A 17,806-nucleotide genomic window follows, 5' to 3' on the forward strand; every position below is an offset into this window, starting at 1 on the left:
TGTTTTTCTCATTTAGTGCTCTGAAAATATCATGCCAGCTCTTTCTGGCCTGCCAGGTCTCTGTGGATAAGTCAGCTGCCAATCTAATATTTTTACCATTGTATGTTACAGACTTCTTTTCCCGGGCTGCTTTCAGGATTTTCTCTTTGTCACTGAGACTTGTAAATTTTACTATTAGGTGACGGGGTGTGGGCCTATTCTTATTGATTTTGAGGGGCGTTCTCTGAACCTCCTGAATTTCGATGCTTGTTCCCTTTGCCATATTGGGGAAATTCTCCCCAATAATTCTCTCTAGTATACCTTCTGCTCCCCTCTCTCTTTCTTCTTCTTCTGGAATCCCAATTATTCTAATGTTGTTTCGTCTTATGGTGTCACTTATCTCTCGAATTCTCCCCTCGTGGTCCAGTAGCTGTTTGTCCCTCTTTTGCTCAGCTTCTTTATTCTCTGTCATTTGGTCTTCTATATCACTAATTCTTTCTTCTGCCTCATTTATCCTAGCAGTGAGAGCCTCCATTTTTGATTGCACCTCATTAATAGCTTTTTTGATTTCAACTTGGTTAGATTTTAGTTCTTTTATTTCTCCAGAAAGGGCTTTTATATCTCTCGAGGGGGTTTCTCTAATATCTTCCATGCCTTTTTCGAGCCCGGCTAGAACCTTGAGAATTGTCATTCTGAACTCTAGGTCTGACATATTACCAATGTCTGTATTGATTATGTCCCTAGCCTTCGGTACTGCCTCTTGTTCTTTTTTTTGTGTTGAATTTTTCCGTCTTGTCATTTTGTCCAGATAAGAGTATATGAAGGGGCAAGTAAAATACTAAAAGGGTGGCAATAACCCCAGGAAAATATGCTTTAACCAAATTAGATGAGATCCAAAATCGTGAGGGGGGAGAAAGGGGATAAAAATTGGTTCAAAAAGGAAACAATAAAAAAAAAAAAAAAGAAAAAAGAGAAAAAAAAAAGAATTTTTTAAAAAAAGAAAACACCTAAGAAAAATATAATAAAGAAAAAAATATATGTGTATTAGATAAACTAGTAAAAAATCGTTAAAAAAGAAAAAGGTAACAGTTAAAAAAAAAAATTTACCCGAAGGCAAAAAAAAAAAAAAAAAAAAAGAAAAAAGAAAAAAATTAAATTAAATTAACCGCAAGACTAAAAAAAATCACAGGGAAAAAGCCATGAGTCCGTGCTTTGCTTTCTCCTCCTCTAGAATTCTGCTGCTCTCCTTGGTATTAAAACCGCACTCTTTGGTAGGTGAACTTGGTCTCGGCTGGATTTCTTGTTGATCTTCTGGGGGAGGGGCCTGTTGTAGTGATTCTCAAGTGTCTTTGTCCCAGGCGGAATTGCACAGCTTTTACCCGGGGCCGGGGTGAGTAATCCGCTTGGGTTTGCTTTCAGGAGCTTTTGTTCCCTGAGCGCTTTCCGTAGAGTTCCGGAGGACGGGAATACAAATGGCGGCCTCCTGGTCTCTGGCCCGGAGGAGCCGAGAGCCCAGGGCCGCACTCCTCAGTGCGCGCCCAGAGAATCGCGCTCAGTTACTCCCGTCTGCCTGACCTCCGGCCGCGCTCCGAGCTCACCGAGCCTGCGACCGGTTCAAGGTCACCCCGAGCTGCGAGCTTACTGTCAGCTCTGTCTCTGTAGCCGGCTTTCCCGTTCCAATACCCGCAAGCTCTGCGACACTCAGACACCCCCGATCCTTCTGTGACCCTGCGGGACCTGAGGCCACGCTGACCCCGTGTGGGCTTTGCCCCGGGTAGCCTCTGGAGCAATGTCCCTCAGCAGAACAGACTTTTAAAAGTCCTGATTTTGTGCGCGGTTGCTCCGCCGCTTGCCGGGAGCCGGCCCCTCCCCCCAGGGTCCATCTTCCCGTCGCTTTGGATTCACTTCTCCGCGGGTCCTACCTTTCAGAAAGTGGTTGTTTTTCTGTTTCCAGAATTGCTGTTCTTCTTCTCTTTGATCTGCTGATGGATTTGCAGGTGTTTGCAATCTTTAGATAAGCTATCTAGCTGATCTCCGGCTAGCTGAAGTAGTCTCGGCCTGCTACTTCTCCGCCATCTTGACTCCTTTCTTTTCTTGATTTTTTTTGAAGAATTATCCAATCTAGGCTTCATATTCAATAATTGATTCTCTAGCTCTGTCTATTCTACTTTTTAATTCCACATAGTGGCCTCTTTATTATAACTATAAATAGTTACATATTGTATTATTTATAACTTTTATATTTTATATTATATTTTATATATTTATATATAATTAAAAAGTGTTTTATATATATATATATTTTTTTCTTCTGCACAGTTTTTCTCCTTGGTCCCTTTTTATTTCCATGTTCCTGCTTCATATTGCCAATGTTCTTACATATGTATGTTAGCACATGAATTATGTTTAATTAAATATTATATCAGTGGCATTAACTCTGTTGGGTTTTATAACAGTTGCTTAGTTTCTTATCTTTATTTAAAAAGGGACAGACATTTTTCCATGTGAAGTCATATTCACGCTGAGTATCAGCTATGTCTGTTGGCAACATGCACCAAGCAACATAAGGGAGGAAGCATATCCCATTTTCAAAGGCTCTAATTAATACAGACTGGGCACACGGATTTTCTTTTTCACTCAAGAGAACACTGGCTTCCTTTTTGCTGCCTCACTAATACCAGCCTTTGCCAGGGACAGTCCCCTAATCCGAGGTTTACGGGCAGGGAAGAAAGAAGGAGGATATATCCAGAACTCCTTACAGCAACAGGGAAGCTTCCTTCATCAGGCTGAGCAAGTCCTGTGGTTTTTCTACCTCTTAGTTTAATACCTAGGCAGGTAAAGTTCCTCCTGACACTGAGCAAACAGAAGGCACCAAAATAAAGTCTTTGCCTGTACATCTCCCTTATCTCAGACTATGTTTTCTGTTTAGACCAGTAGGTTTCTCACAATACTTAGACTACTCCAGATCTTTATCCTTCCCTGCCCAGACTTAGCTGGGGTCAGGCAGATGGTGGCACTCACAGCTGTGAGTCTGTTCTCCATTTTGCCAGGACTCTCAGGTTTCATAATTACTATCTTCTCTCCTAAATGTATGATTGATTCTCCTTTTTTATTCCTCCCATAGTTTATTTTTTTTAAGACTTTATTTTTTTATTTGACAGAGAGAATGAGAGCACAACAGAAGGAGCGGCCAGCAGAGGGAGAGGGAGAAACAGGATCCCTAGTGACCAGGGATCCTGACATGGGGCTTGATCCCAAGAACCTGAGATCATGACCTGAACCGAAGGCAGATGCTTAAACAACTTGAGCTGCCCAGGCGATCCCCCTCCAATCCTTTAAATAGTATTTCAGAGTTTATCTATTAATTGGTCATTCCAAAGAAAGAGTAAAAAACTATTTATTCTTTTAAATATTTTTCCTCCAATCTTAATAATTTAATTTTATAAGAAATTTAAGAATTATAAGATTCTTAAAATTTTCTTATGATTTATTTTGAATTATTTCTTGTTTTATGTAAATTTTTATTAGGTTTTTATGTTACTAATAAAAACATTTCTGATGAGGAATTTTTCTCTGAAAATATTTAGGCTCCATCCTAAAGATTTATTATAATATTCTAATTTTGTTACTTTCCAAATAATTTTTTCCCTTGAATTGTTTTTTAAAGAAAATATTTATTAATTCCAAAATGGCCACTTTTTATTTGTTTCTCAGTTTTGGTTTGCCAATTTTTTCTTATTTATTTCTGGTTTATTTTGTTATTATCAAGACTATATACTATAAATATTCATTTGAATAGGGAGATGTAGGAGAGAAGACTTCGTTTTGATACATTCTGCTTGCTCATTGTGCCAGGAGGAACATTACCTGCCCAGGTACTGCTAATGGGTAGAGAAACCGCAGGGCTTATTCAGCCTGAGAAAGGAAACTTCCATGCTTCAGTGAGGAGCTCCAAGTATTTTGGGGATATTTGATCCACCAAATCCTTAAAGACTTATTTAAAAATTTATGAATGTGGGGCACCTGGGTGGCCCAGTGGGTTAAGCCGCTGCCTTCGGCTCAGGTCATGATCTCAGAGTCCTGGGATCGAGCCCCGCATCGGGCTCTCTGCTCAGCAGGGAGCCTGCTTCCTCCTCTCTCTCTGCCTGCCTCTCTGACTGCTTGTGATCTCTGTCTGTCAAATAAATAAATAAAATCTTAAAAAAAAATTTATGAATGTTACTTTTTTTTTTTTTAAATCAAAGTCTTCTTCAGTTGATGTACCTGGACTCCTATTAATTGATGTATTAAGGTTTTAGATAGTCATAACTTTTTAATTAATTCTGTATTTAATCTTTACATTTTATTTATTTTCCTAGTGAGATACCTTAAGCTATAATTTTGATATTAATATTGAGTTTACAGGGCACTCAGGTAGCTTAGTCAGTTAAGTGTCTGACTCTTGATTTTGCTCAAGTCCTGATCTCAGGGTCATGAGATTGAGCCCCCAATCAGGCTCCATGATAAATGGGAAGTTTGCTTGAAAATCTCTCTCCTTCTCACTCTTCCCCTGCCCCAGCTAACACACACTCTCTCTCTTTCTCTCTAAAATAAATAAATAAAATCATTAATATTGAATTTTTTTTGTGGATTTGTTTATCCTTTATTTTTATTCTTAATTTATCATTCTTAATAACTACATTTACTTAAATTAGTTTTAAGCCAGTATGACTATCTTCAGTGGAAAAATTCAGTCCTCTCATATTCAATATAACTGAAATATTTTATTTTGTCCCCTCTGTCTTATCTTATAGTAGTTGTTTATTATACTTTTGAAACTGTATCTTACTTTTTTTATTTTCTTACTTTGTTTTTTATGATCAATACTTTCTCTTTCTTCAATTCCTCCTTTCCACATACCAACCACTTCTCTAACCCCCCCCCCCCACAATTACATGAATACACCAATCCTACCCTTAATTTGAAATACTTGCAACACTTAATGGTAGTTAACTTTGTGGCTCAAATGATCACAACAATATAACTATATGTCTGTGTTTATACTTTGTTTACTATGTTTATATTCTATTTACTCAACTTCCACCTTTGTCTAAGATGAAATTTTTGTGAAACATTTACTTCCTCCCTAACTTTGACACCTTTTAACTTTATGTATTTTGTTTGAGTAATTTAAAATATTATATACACCAGGTTTACACACTTCACAGCACTCACCGAAGCACATACCCTCCCCAATGTCCATAATCCCACCCCCTTCTCCCAAACCCCCTCCCCCCAGCAACCCTCAGTTTGTTTTGTGAGATTAAGAGTCACTTATGGTTTGTCTCCCTCCCAATCTCATCTTGTTTCATTGATTCTTCTCCTACCCACTTAAGCCCCCATGTTGCATCACCACTTCCTCATATCAGGGAGATCATATGATAGTTGTCTTTCTCTGCTTGACTTATTTCGCTAAGCATGATACGCTCTAGTTCCATCCATGTTGTCACAAATGGCAAGATTTCATTTCTTTTGATGGCTGCATAGTATTCCATTGTGTATATATACCACATCTTCTTGATCCATTCATCTGTTGATGGACATCTAGGTTCTTTCCATAGTTTGGCTATTGTGGACATTGCTGCTATAAACATTCGGGTGCACGTGCCCCTTTGGATCACTACGTTTGTACCCCTGGGGATAAAAATATATGTTTATAAAAAATAAAAAATTAATAAAATATTATATACAGCTTTTATTAATACTTGTTACAATATGTCTGTATGTTCTTTACCTCATTCATAGCATTTATATTACACATTCCTAAAAAAATTTTATCATCTCTTTAGTCATAGCATAATTAATTTCCTGCTATTCTTTCCTCTCATATTCATCTATCTTTATCTTGATCACTCTGGTCTGTGTGGACTAAATTGAGAAAGACAAGTGTAAATTGAGTGTTTTGTTTGTTAGTTTTTTAAATAAGAACATGAAGTTTTTTCTTAAGGTCCTACAGATCTCAAAGTTGGCTTTATTTGCCTTAAAGGGTTCATTTATTCATTCAGTGCAACTTTTTTTAGTGCCGTTATATGAAAGGTACTATTTTAGGATTTGAGAGTACTAGAGAAGATAAAATAGGTGAAATTATCTGTTATCCCGGCATTTATACTCTAATTGTTTATGATGGAAATTAAATAAATAATTTAAGATTTAAGTCAGGCAGATGCCTGTAAGTACAATGTAGAAAAATAAAGCAACAAGAGAGCTCAGGAAAGTTGGAGTGAGGTTACCCTAAATATGGTGGCTGTAGACATTGCTGCTAAGAAAATGACATTTGAGGGGCGTCTGGGTGGTTCAGTTGGTTAAGCCACTGCCTTGGGCTCAGGTCATGATCTCAGGGTCCTGGGATCGAGTTCTGCATCAGGTTCTCTGCTTGGCAGGGTTTCTGCTTCTCTCTCTCTCTGTCTGCCTCTCTGCCTACTTGTGATCTCTGTCTGTCAAATAAATAAATGAAATCTTTAAAAAAAAAAAAAGTAGATATCCTCTAAAAAAATAAAAAGAAAAAAAGAAAAAGAAAATGGCATTTGAGCAAGCAGGAGCTGAGGAAGGCAGTCACTAGTATTGGTGAGTGGAGTGTTCCAGAAAAGGAGAAGAGCAAGCATGAAGGTTCTGCTCTGCATGGAGAGTACCAGACATGCTGAGCGATACCAAGGAATCCAGTGGACTTGAGTATAGGAGTATGGGGAAGAGTAACAGGCAATGTTGGAGGAGTGGAAATAGAAGCTGAGGCCACATGGTGTGAGGTTATGTTGGTGATTATTATAAGCTCCTTGACTTCTACTTTGAATGAAAAGTGACTGGGTAGCTTTGAACAGAAGAATGACATGACCTAACATATTTTAATGGGATCTCTCTTGCTACCAAATAGAGAACAGAGAAAATGAGAGTAACATAATTAGCAAGAGAATAATTAAGAGGATCTTGCAGGCATCTCATGAGAAACATGTTAATTTGATCATAGTGATAACAGAGGAGGTGGTTAAAAAAATGTAGAACATGTTACTGCATTCAATGCACATGAGAAAAAGAGAGTTACTAAATAATCTTTAATAATAGGTATTTATCTTACCATTATATATCCTTTTAAGAAAACTCACAGTTGCATATGACTTTCTTAAATTACATTACATAAGTGCATGTTTCCAAATTTCCTTGAAATTCAGAGTAGAGTGTTTTCTGAATCACAATTAACTATGGACAGTTATTCAGAGGGCAGAGGTAGCACATAGCCTTTTTTATTTAAAATTTTTTTTTTTTAAGATTTTATGTACTTACTCGACCGACAGAAGCACAGCAAGAGAGGGAACACAAGCAGGGGGAGTGGGAGAGGGAGAAGCAGGCTTCCTGCCAAACAGGGGTCCTGATCTGAACCATCCTGATCCTGATCCTGAACCATCACCTGAGAGGAAGGCAGACGCCCAATGACTGAGCCATCTGGCCACATAGCCTTCTTAAATACAAAGAATCTGTATCTCTTTTAAAATCACTGAAAGGAAAAGCTTATATTAAAGGGATATTGCAGAATCTTCGTGTATTTATTTGATTAAATTCATCAGTGTTTCTTCATAATAGAATTACATATTCCTGTATATTATCTTACCTTGAAAGTTACCTGGAAAGCCTTTTCCAGATACATATCTGGTCCTGGGTAATAAGCTCTTTTTAGTTTATGATTCATCAGTTCAAAGAGTCTATGCTCATGTCCTAGATATGTGGCTAGGTTTGCACATTCTCAAGCAATGACCTCGTCATCATAACCTCCATCTACTGGGCTTCAGAATCTCTCTTCTTTCAAGCTGTACTTCTCCCTATCTCTAACTCAATTTTCTGCCATGTTGTTCTACCCCCTTACTATTTTTCAGGTAGTTGTAAATTCTTCACTGGAAATATCTTCTTTTTTAAAAACTCAGTTGACTTCAAATTCATCTCAATTTGCTGTCCTGTCTCATTAATCATCAAGGCCACACTCCTTTGATGTCCATGTGAAGCAGTTTCTGTGTAAAATTTTACTCTGATTTATGAAGTTAGTCTCCAAGGGTCCTTTTCATCTGTCTCTTGCATGCTAAGCTTGTTTTTCTTCCCTCACGCTGTGCAATTTCTTCACAAGAACCATACTTTTGTTTTGCCTATTCAAATTTCTATTGCTCAGACATAACTAAACTTATCATTTATCTCAAAACACTGTTTGGTTTCTTTTTGCATCCCTCTTGCTATTCTCCTGGACAATGTAAGAGTTCTCCCTTTTGAATTTAATGTGAAGGCCTGAATGATTTGAGTTTATTTTATTAAAAGTATTAATTCGGAAGGTGATGATATGATTCATGAGTTGTCCCACAAGGGAACTTTTTCTGTGGTTTTCTTTTGTTTACAGGGAAGCCCATTGATCAACCAATTTTCTGCCAGGTAAAGATAGAGTAATTGCCCTGCACTCTCATTGGTTGGCAGAGGTGAAAACGACTCTAAGCACACAAGAATTTTTATCTCTCTCATGTTCTTCCCTCACATCTTGATTTTGATCCCCTAAGACTGGAAACAGTTTCTCATCAGGTTCAGTGTATTTCACCCCTATGTTAAGAATTCTAGTCAGGAAAACACAATGCATCTTGGTCAAGCATCCAGTTTTGTTTCAAGAGAAATGATTTCAATATCTCCTAAAACTCCTTTTTCTTGTGAACTTGCCAGTGGCATTTGTAATTTTCCTCATTTGATTTTTTATAATACTTAATAACCCTTTCATTTTTTTCCAAAGATTTATTTATTTGTTTATTTGACAGAGACTGAGATCACAAGTAGATAAAGAGGCAGGCAGAAAGAGGAGGAAGCAGGCTACCTGATGAGAAGAGAGCCAGACACAGGGCTCAATCTCAGGACCCTGAGATCATGACCTGGGCCGAAGGCAGAGGCTTAACCCACTGAGCCACCCAGATGTCCCAATAACCCTTTCATTGTTATTAGTTGTGTCTTAGCATCTCAGGATTTTTTTTTTTTTCGGTTAAAATAATCCAGTGGAAATTTCCCAGTGGAAATAAACCCTTTTTTATCTGGATATATTTCTACCACATTTAGAAAAAAAAAAATTCTTTGACGTTTGAAGGTGTGTGTGTGTGTAAATTTTCACTCAATATATTCACTGTTTTTTTCTAACATGCCCATATTCTCCAGGCCCGTGATTGTTGGGACATTCTATTTTCTTTTTTAAAAACATTTTAAGTTAAGTTTTATTTCAATTCAATATAGTTAACATACAGTGTTATATTAATTTCAGGTGTACAGTATAGTGATTCAACAATGCCATACATCACCCGATGCTCATCACAAGTGCCCTCCACAAGTGCCCTCCTTAATCCCTATTACCTCTATCACCCATCCCCCCACCCATCTCCCTTTGGTAGCCATCAGTTTTTTCTCTATAGTTAAGTCTATTTTTTGGTTTGCCTCTCTTTCTCTTTTGTTATCCATTTTCTCATTTGTTTTGCTTATTAAATTCTACATATGAGTGAATCACATGGTATTTTTTTCCCTGACTTAGTTCAATTAGCTTAATAGTCTCCATGTCATTGCAAATGTCAAGATTTTATTCTTCTTTTAATGACTGAGTAATATTTCACTTTATAAATATAGTGGATATATATTTGGATATATTTGGATAGAGTGGAATATATATATATATATTTTTTTTTTCAGTGTTTTCTCTGGGGAAATATCTCTACATATTTCAGTGGATATATATATATATATATATATATATATATATATATATATATTCATCTATCCATGGACACTGGATGGATACTTGGACACTTGGGCTGCTTCCATAATTTGGTTATTATAAACAATGTTGCTGTAAACATTGGGGTACATGTGTCCTTTTGAATTAGTATTTCTATATTTGGGGAAGGAGATAAATACCCAGTGGTGTGATTGCTGGATTGTAGGGTGGTTCTATTTTAAACTTTCCAGGATCCCCCATACTGGTTTCCAGAGTGGCTGAATCAGTTTGCATTCCCACCAATAATGCACAAGTGTTCTTTTTCCTCCACATCCTCACCTACACTTGTTGTTTCTTATGTTATCTATTTTAATTATTGTGATGTGTGAGGGGATATCTCATTGTAGTTTTGGTTTGCCTTTCCCTGATAATAAGTGATGATGAGCATCTTTTCCTTTGTCTGTTGGACATCTGTTTTCTTTGGGGAAATACCTGTTCATATTTTCTTCCCATTTTTAATTGGATTATTTGTTCTTTGGGTGTTGTTGTATTAGTTCCTTATATATTTTGATACTAATCGTTTACTGTCTATATCATTTGTAAATATCTTCGCCCAAGTAGTAGGTTGCCTTTTAGTTTTGTTGACTGCTTTCTTTTTTTTTTTTTTTTTAAGATTTTATTTATTTGACAGAGAGAGATCACAAGTAGGCAGAGAGGCAGGCAGAGAGAGAGGGGGAAGCAGGCTCCCTGCTGAGCAGGGAACCCGATGCGGGGCTCGATCCCAGGACCCTGACATCATGACCTGCGGTGAACGCAGAGGCTTAACCCACAGAACCACCCAGGTGCCCCTGTTGATTGCTTTCTTAATGCAGAAGCATTTTACTTTGATGTAGTCCCAATAGGTTATTTGTGTTATTCTATTTTCTTATGAGTTTATCATTTGGTTTAGTCGATAGAATGAAAATAAAGGGAATATTAGCCTAGTAAGTTTATCAGGACCATTTTTGAGCAGATATTTTAGGAACCATACACAACTTTTTTCTCACTTGATTATTTTTCTCTTGATTATTAATGCTAGAGAATACTAGATTTTTCTCTTGATTATTTCCTCTGTTATCTCCAGGTAGGGCTCTAGATTTCAGAGTAAAAATTATGTGGAGCAGAGCTACATAAAACTGCCAACAGTATTTAATGTGAATGAGAATTTAAATATTTGTTATTGTAAGCCATTGAATTTGGGAGTTTGTTGTGCAGCAAAAATCTGACTGATAACAATACCAGTGTTGATGGAGATTTTCCCCTATATTTGTTTTATTCTGGTTACAAATGTTTTAGGGAGGAGTTTAGGAAAATTTTCTATGCTACCATTTTCCCCATGAATATTGATTAATTATTTTAATTTAATTGGGTTATTTAATTAAATTGAATTGAAATATATTATTAAATTTAACATATCTTGTGAATGTATATATTCAAAATGCCATAAGATAAATGTATACAATTAATTTTGATTTCTCTTTATATCTATTTTTATTTGACATTTTGTCTGTCACATTTATGTCACAAGCTCAATCTTCTTCTGATTTTAAATTAAGTCTTTTTCCTTATTTCCACAATAATGAGTTTCCTTTATATTAGTGTTTCAGAGATAAGGGTTATGGCATAATTAAAGAACCATGTAGAAATTATTTAACTGTTATATTAAATTGCATAACTAAAATAGATCACAGCCACAAGATTTATATATCATTAAGCAGAGAAATCATTGATATTAAGTCAAGCCAATCTGGAATGAGTTTAATAAATCTGAGGGGGCATCATTAGGAAACCAGTCATTTGGGAACAAAATTGTTTTAGTCCATCTTTGATGATCTGAGACTCCATCCTCACTATAGATAACATATATCAGATATCAAATTGTGGAAAGAAAGGAGAATTTGAAAAATGTCATTTTCTTTACACTTCCACTGATAAAAATATGTAACTACTTTGTAATGTTCAAGGTCTTTAGTAATATGAAAAAGGGCATATATATCAGAAGGATATTCTGCAAGGACAACTCCCAATTTAAGGAGATGTTCAACCACCCCAGACTCCTATATTTTAGATGAAGAAGACTAAGTAATCAGTTAGCAATAGTTGTACTACTCAATTTTGAACTTAATTATATATAGCTTAAAAAAATCTAATGCCTTTGGATGTTTCTATCTTACTGTCTGTCTGGATTGTCTTCATCTTCCTACATCACAGACAAACTCCTCCTCATATTTTAAGATTTAGCTTAGTCCAAATTAGGCAAGTCTCTTTTGTGCAACTTCTGTATTCTCATCAAACCTTTGGCTACCCCTATCAGTTGTCACATTTTATTATCATTAGAACATAAACTTCTTATAAAGTCTTTGTAGGTGTTGAGTATATGTCTACAGAATAAATAAATGAATAAATGTGCGAATGAAGCAAAATTAAGTGGTTTGACATAAGTAACAATTAAATATGCTAGGGCCTCACACTGAATTGTCTTACACATTAAAGAGGTCAATGAGACAACATTACAAATCAACTAGGAAAAAAAAAATCTAAGTGCTGGTGAGTATGCAGAGCAACTAGAATTCTCATACACTGCTGGTGTGAATGCCAAATGGTACAGCCACTTTGGAAATCTCTTCAACAGTTTCTTGTAAAGTTAAACCTTAGTATAAAACAGCACTTCCATTCATAGGAATTTACCCACTGGTAGTGAAAACTTACATTTCCACAAAGACCTATGCACAAATGTTTATAGTAGGCTTATTCAAAGGAGCCCTCAAATGGAAACAACCTAGATGCTTGTCAACTGGTGGATGGAAGTACAGTATATCCATGCAATTCCTATTCTTATCAAAAATGAGTAGACTTCATATGTGCACCAATAGGGATAAAGTTCAAATATATGATACTAAATGAAAGAAGCTACACTTAAGAAACCATATTACCTGCTTTCATTTATATGACATTTTAGAAAGGCAAAACAGTAGTGATGAAAATCAGATTGCCAGGAAACTCCTTTGACGGAAGAGAGGGAGTAACTGAAAAAAGACGTGAGGAAATTTCTTTAGTGAAATGGGACCGTTTTATATTTTGATTGTAGCAGTGGTTATGTAAATTGTATATTGTTAAATTGATTATATAAATCTGTTTTGCTCTCTTCCTTAAATGAAATAAAATGCCCTATGCATTCATTGTTTATATTACATCCACACAAAACTAGAAGTAGCTGATGTAAACTCTGAGATTTCCAGAAAATTTACATTTTGAATCTTTACTTTGTGCCAGTGTTACTCTGTGTTCTTTACAATCTCTTCAATCATTTAAGCCATGCCATGGATTATCATCATCCCTCTTCTACAGATAATGTATTTAAAGTCAAATTACACTGCAGCAGGTAAGCATTGAGAGTGAGGTTTCTAACTAGATCTTTCTGACTCTTAATTACATGTGCTAACACATGGGGTTATGACTGACGGGAGAACTGTCATTCTGAGCAGTCTTGGTCACATATAATTAGAACTGTGTTATTTTCCTGCCTAAAATGTTTCCACTTATTTTCTTTTCATATTGAGTAATACCCACAGCTCCCCATCATGACCTCTGAAGTTCCACATACACAGATCCTTGTCAGTCTCCCCATCCTCTCCATCCCATTCTGTCTGTGGTCTGCCAGGCTCTGTATAAGCACAACAATTCTGCATGTGTGGCTCCTTGCTTTGGCAAATCTCTGCATCCTACTCTTTCTATAAAGGATTGTTTTCACTTTAAGGCCGCAACCTAAATGTCATTTCATCAGAGATATGTTCCCTCATCACTCCATATGATTTATTTATTATCATTTTCTCCCAGCAAAAAAAAACTGGTATATTGCCTAAGACATAATAAATACTCAGTGAATGTTTTGAATAAATAAATGAATACATTAATGAAAAGGCAGGTGCAGAGAGAAAACTGTTATATTCTAGTTCAAAAGGAAAGACCATTCAAAAGGAGAACTTTTGGATTTCAAAGCTAAAATCCGAGGTCTGCATATATTAATGAAAATCAATAAATAGCAATAGGCTTGCTAGAAGGACAGAAGCTGGGATTAAATCAATTAAGAATGTTGTCTCTATGTAAATTAGAAACATCAACTAAATTAAACTGCCGAAAATGGAAGATTAAAAGAATATTAATGAGCTGATAGAAACTTGATAAGACTTCCAAAATGATGTTGTTGTTGTTTTTGCTTCGGTGAGAACCAAATATGAGAAAAAGGCACTTTGAGAGTGTTTCATGCCTTCTTAATGTCTTGCAAACACAATTTCCTAAAGGGCACTACCTCAGACCTTCATTATCTGAGTTAAAATAAAAGATAGGCTGAGTCCTTTTATAACTTCCACCCACAACAGGGGTCAAGCAGGATTCTTTCAAAGATTAGTGCATGCTCCTGTACAAGTGTTTCATGTGGATATTATTTTTGAGAAATGTATTTTACTGTGATATCTACATTAAAAGATGGTGCCCTTGATGCCAGCCCCAGCAAGTCTGAGGGGTCCACAGAACTCTCGAACCCTCTGGTGGGACCCTATCTCCCCACCTCCTACCTCTAGAAACATTCCTTGGCAGGAGGTAAACTTACAACTGATCTTCCACACACAACAGGCTTCCCCACAACACACGCATGAACACACATACATTTTCAGGGTAATCCTCTCATGTCTTCATCCCCATGATCTCAGAAAACAAAACAAACCCTTGTGTGTCCACCATCTTTATAGGGATATGAACCTCCTAATTAGGCCCAGTCTGCGATTCTCCCAGGTCCCCTAAATTCTTCTCTTGTGCTGCTTGTCTATAAGCAGTATGCCTCATTTCTTCTACCTCTTCTCTGAGTACTTGCTTTTCCTTCTTGCTCTAACATAAGTCTAAAGAACTCTGAGGATGTTGCTTCCATTTAAGGAGGAGGTTCATGTCCTCTAGTCTTCATTTTCTGCTGGCCGTGACTGGAAGTAGGGTTCTCCTTGCCAGCACTTTCAAATAATCCACTATTTCCACACCCTTATAACATTATCTTTTCTTGTATTCTCCTAGGAAAACATCTTTGGTTAATTCCACTCTCTTCCTACTATGTGCCTTCATGAGGACAGCTAATCATATTTGGTGAAAACAAACAGAAAAATGCTGACTGCTTTAACTAAAATGTTTAATAAGGAAATCTCAATTCGGATATCAGCATTGTTTAGCAATTCCAGTATACACTTCTTCACAAATCACTGACTCGGTTTCTGAAAAGGCAAATCCCCATATCAACAGCTCTTCAGACTTCCATGACACATCACCTTTTCTCATTTTCAGTTCCTGATCTTGTTTCTTGTTTCACGGAGGAAATAAAACCAATCAGTTAGCACTTTTTTGATCTCCTCACAGCTAAGTCTTCCTTTATCTTTATTCATACCTATATGCTATATTTTCTTCCCATTCAAAAGGATATATTATACTCATGACCACTGCTCCACTTCCCTGAACACATCTTTATGAAAACATTATCTAAAAAAATTAGTCAATATTTGTTACCTCCATTTTCTCACCTCCCATTCTTTCTTGGGCCATTGTTTCTAACAATATCTAATACCTAATACCATCGTCAAATTCACTAATGGCCTCAATAAGGAGATATGTGATGGTAAATTCTCAATATTCATCCCACTCACCTCAGAGCCTATATCTGACCCAGTTGATCACATTTTCTTCAAACAGTTCCTTCATTCAGACTCACATGTTCTAGAGTCCTTTCACTTCCTCTCTCCTCTCTGCCTTCTTTTCTAATGTTTTCTTCTCTCAATCTGCTTTAACTTTCTAGATGATACAAATAATTCCATGTAGTTAAAGGCCAGCTGATGGCCCCCAAATTTGTATATTTATCCATAATACCTTCCCTGATCTCAGGTTCATATAAATAACCATCTACCTGACATTTCTACTAGAATGTTTAGAATCTGTCTTAAGATTTCCCTGACCTTACCAAATCTTTAATTTCTATCCCCAAACCTGATTTTCCCTTAGTGTGCCCTCACTCACTAAACAGCAGCAGTAATTACCCAGATGCTCAGGAATCAAAATTTAGAGTCATCCTAACCTCTCTCTTTCTTTTACAAGAAGTGTACATTACTCACATACTGCTGCATAACAAATTGCCCCAAATGTAATGGCTTAAATTAAATATCATATTATCTTACCATTTCTGTGAGTCAGGAGTCAAGGCATGGCTTAGTTGTGGATCTCTGGCTCCAAGTTTTTCCCCAGGTTATAGGATAGCTGTTTTCCAGGGTTACGGTCATCTCTAGACTTCACTGGGTTTGAGAGGTTTGCTTTGTGTAGTTTTTTTCATGCTTCCATTTCTGATGGGTTGTTAGACTAAGGGCCTTGGATCCTTTCTTTGTCATTTGAACCTTCCAGTGGAGCCCTTTACAACATGGCTGCTTGCTGTCCCTAATATGAGTGAAACAAGCAATAGAGGGTGAGAACGAGAGTCAGTGAGAAAGCAAGAATGTGTGCTCAAGAGGAAAGTCACAGTTTTCTGGTCATTTAATCTCCAAGTGATATTCAATCACTTCTGCCACATTTTATTCATCCTCGAGTGGAGGGGATTGTTACATCACCACAATGAATACCACAAAGTAGACACCACTGAGAGTCATCTTCAAGGCTGTCTTCCACAAATCATGTGCTGAGCTGAGCTGATGGACATGGACTCAGGAGAGTGGACTGTGCAAATTATTCTCTAACTCTGTGTTCAGTGGAATCAGATTTGTAGCTTGATATCAACCACATTGGGAATATGTACACCAGTGAAACTGTCAAATATGACATATCAGGACTTTTTCATTTCAGAAAGTTGGTGGTTAAACATTTACCAACACACTGCTACATACAGAGCAAACCCAGCATATCAGCATATCTTGTAAAGACCATCTTCCAGAACACTTTGAATTGTCCAGTTCTCATCACTTAGCATTTTTACGAAATAGTCTTCTCCCATCTAGCCTAAGGACAATAGCTTCCTAAATAATCTCATTTCACTTTGCTTCCCATACCCATAGGTGTCTTTCTTGCGACAGCCAGAGATCTCTGAGTTAGATTATGTCATTCCCTTGTTCAACACATGCCAATAGTTCCCAGTATCTTAGAAGAGAATTCAAAGGCAGCTCTTCAAGGTCATATATAATGTACTCTTGCTAATAGCTCTAATTTTGTTCTCCTTCCATTCATTATGATCAGCTGAACTGGGCTCTCCTGTGTTTTGAACAGACTAAACAAGCTCATTCCCTAGGGCCTTTGAATTTGCCTAGAATGAGTTCATCCTCTATCTCATGATTGCCCATATGTCATGCTATCACTGGGGTCCTTTATGTCAAACTGCATTCCTTAAACTGTAGCTCATCCACTAGTCCAAAGTTCCTTGAGGGTAGAGATTGCATATCATCCACTATCTTATTTCCAATATTTAGGATGATTTTTCATACAGTAGGGATACAATGTACAATTTTTGAATGATTTTATTCATTCATTCATGTTCATGTATTAAACATGAACGAATGAATAGAAGGACACAAAACTGCCTCCCTAGCAAAAAATACAGTAGATGATAAAAAAAAAAAACTGAAGATTATTGATCATGGCAGTGGAATAAAGATATAGCTGAAAAAAAATCATTACATTTAAGACAATGTACAAATAACAATACAGAATCTGAAATTTCAAGAATATGATGTCTCCATAAAATATAACTTTACATGGAGCAAAAGTCTGTCCTTGTTATAAAATAAAATTTCTTTTTAAAAATAATGGAGTTTGTTTTCTCATTTTTACCCTAATTCTACTATGTTTGAAGATCAGACCAAGTCATGTCATCATGAATAGATAGATGTATGTGTGAATAGGTGGATAGGTGGATGGAGATTTTGAGCAGATAATAATGAAGTGAAAGGAGACAGTTTATTATAAGAGCAAGTCTTCCACAACATTGGCATTGAATCAGAATCTCTAGTTGTCACTTAACTCTATTTCAGA

The sequence above is a fragment of the Mustela nivalis genome (genome assembly GCF_964662115.1).
Source record: "Mustela nivalis genome assembly, chromosome: 11".
Classification (NCBI taxonomy): domain Eukaryota; kingdom Metazoa; phylum Chordata; class Mammalia; order Carnivora; family Mustelidae; genus Mustela; species Mustela nivalis.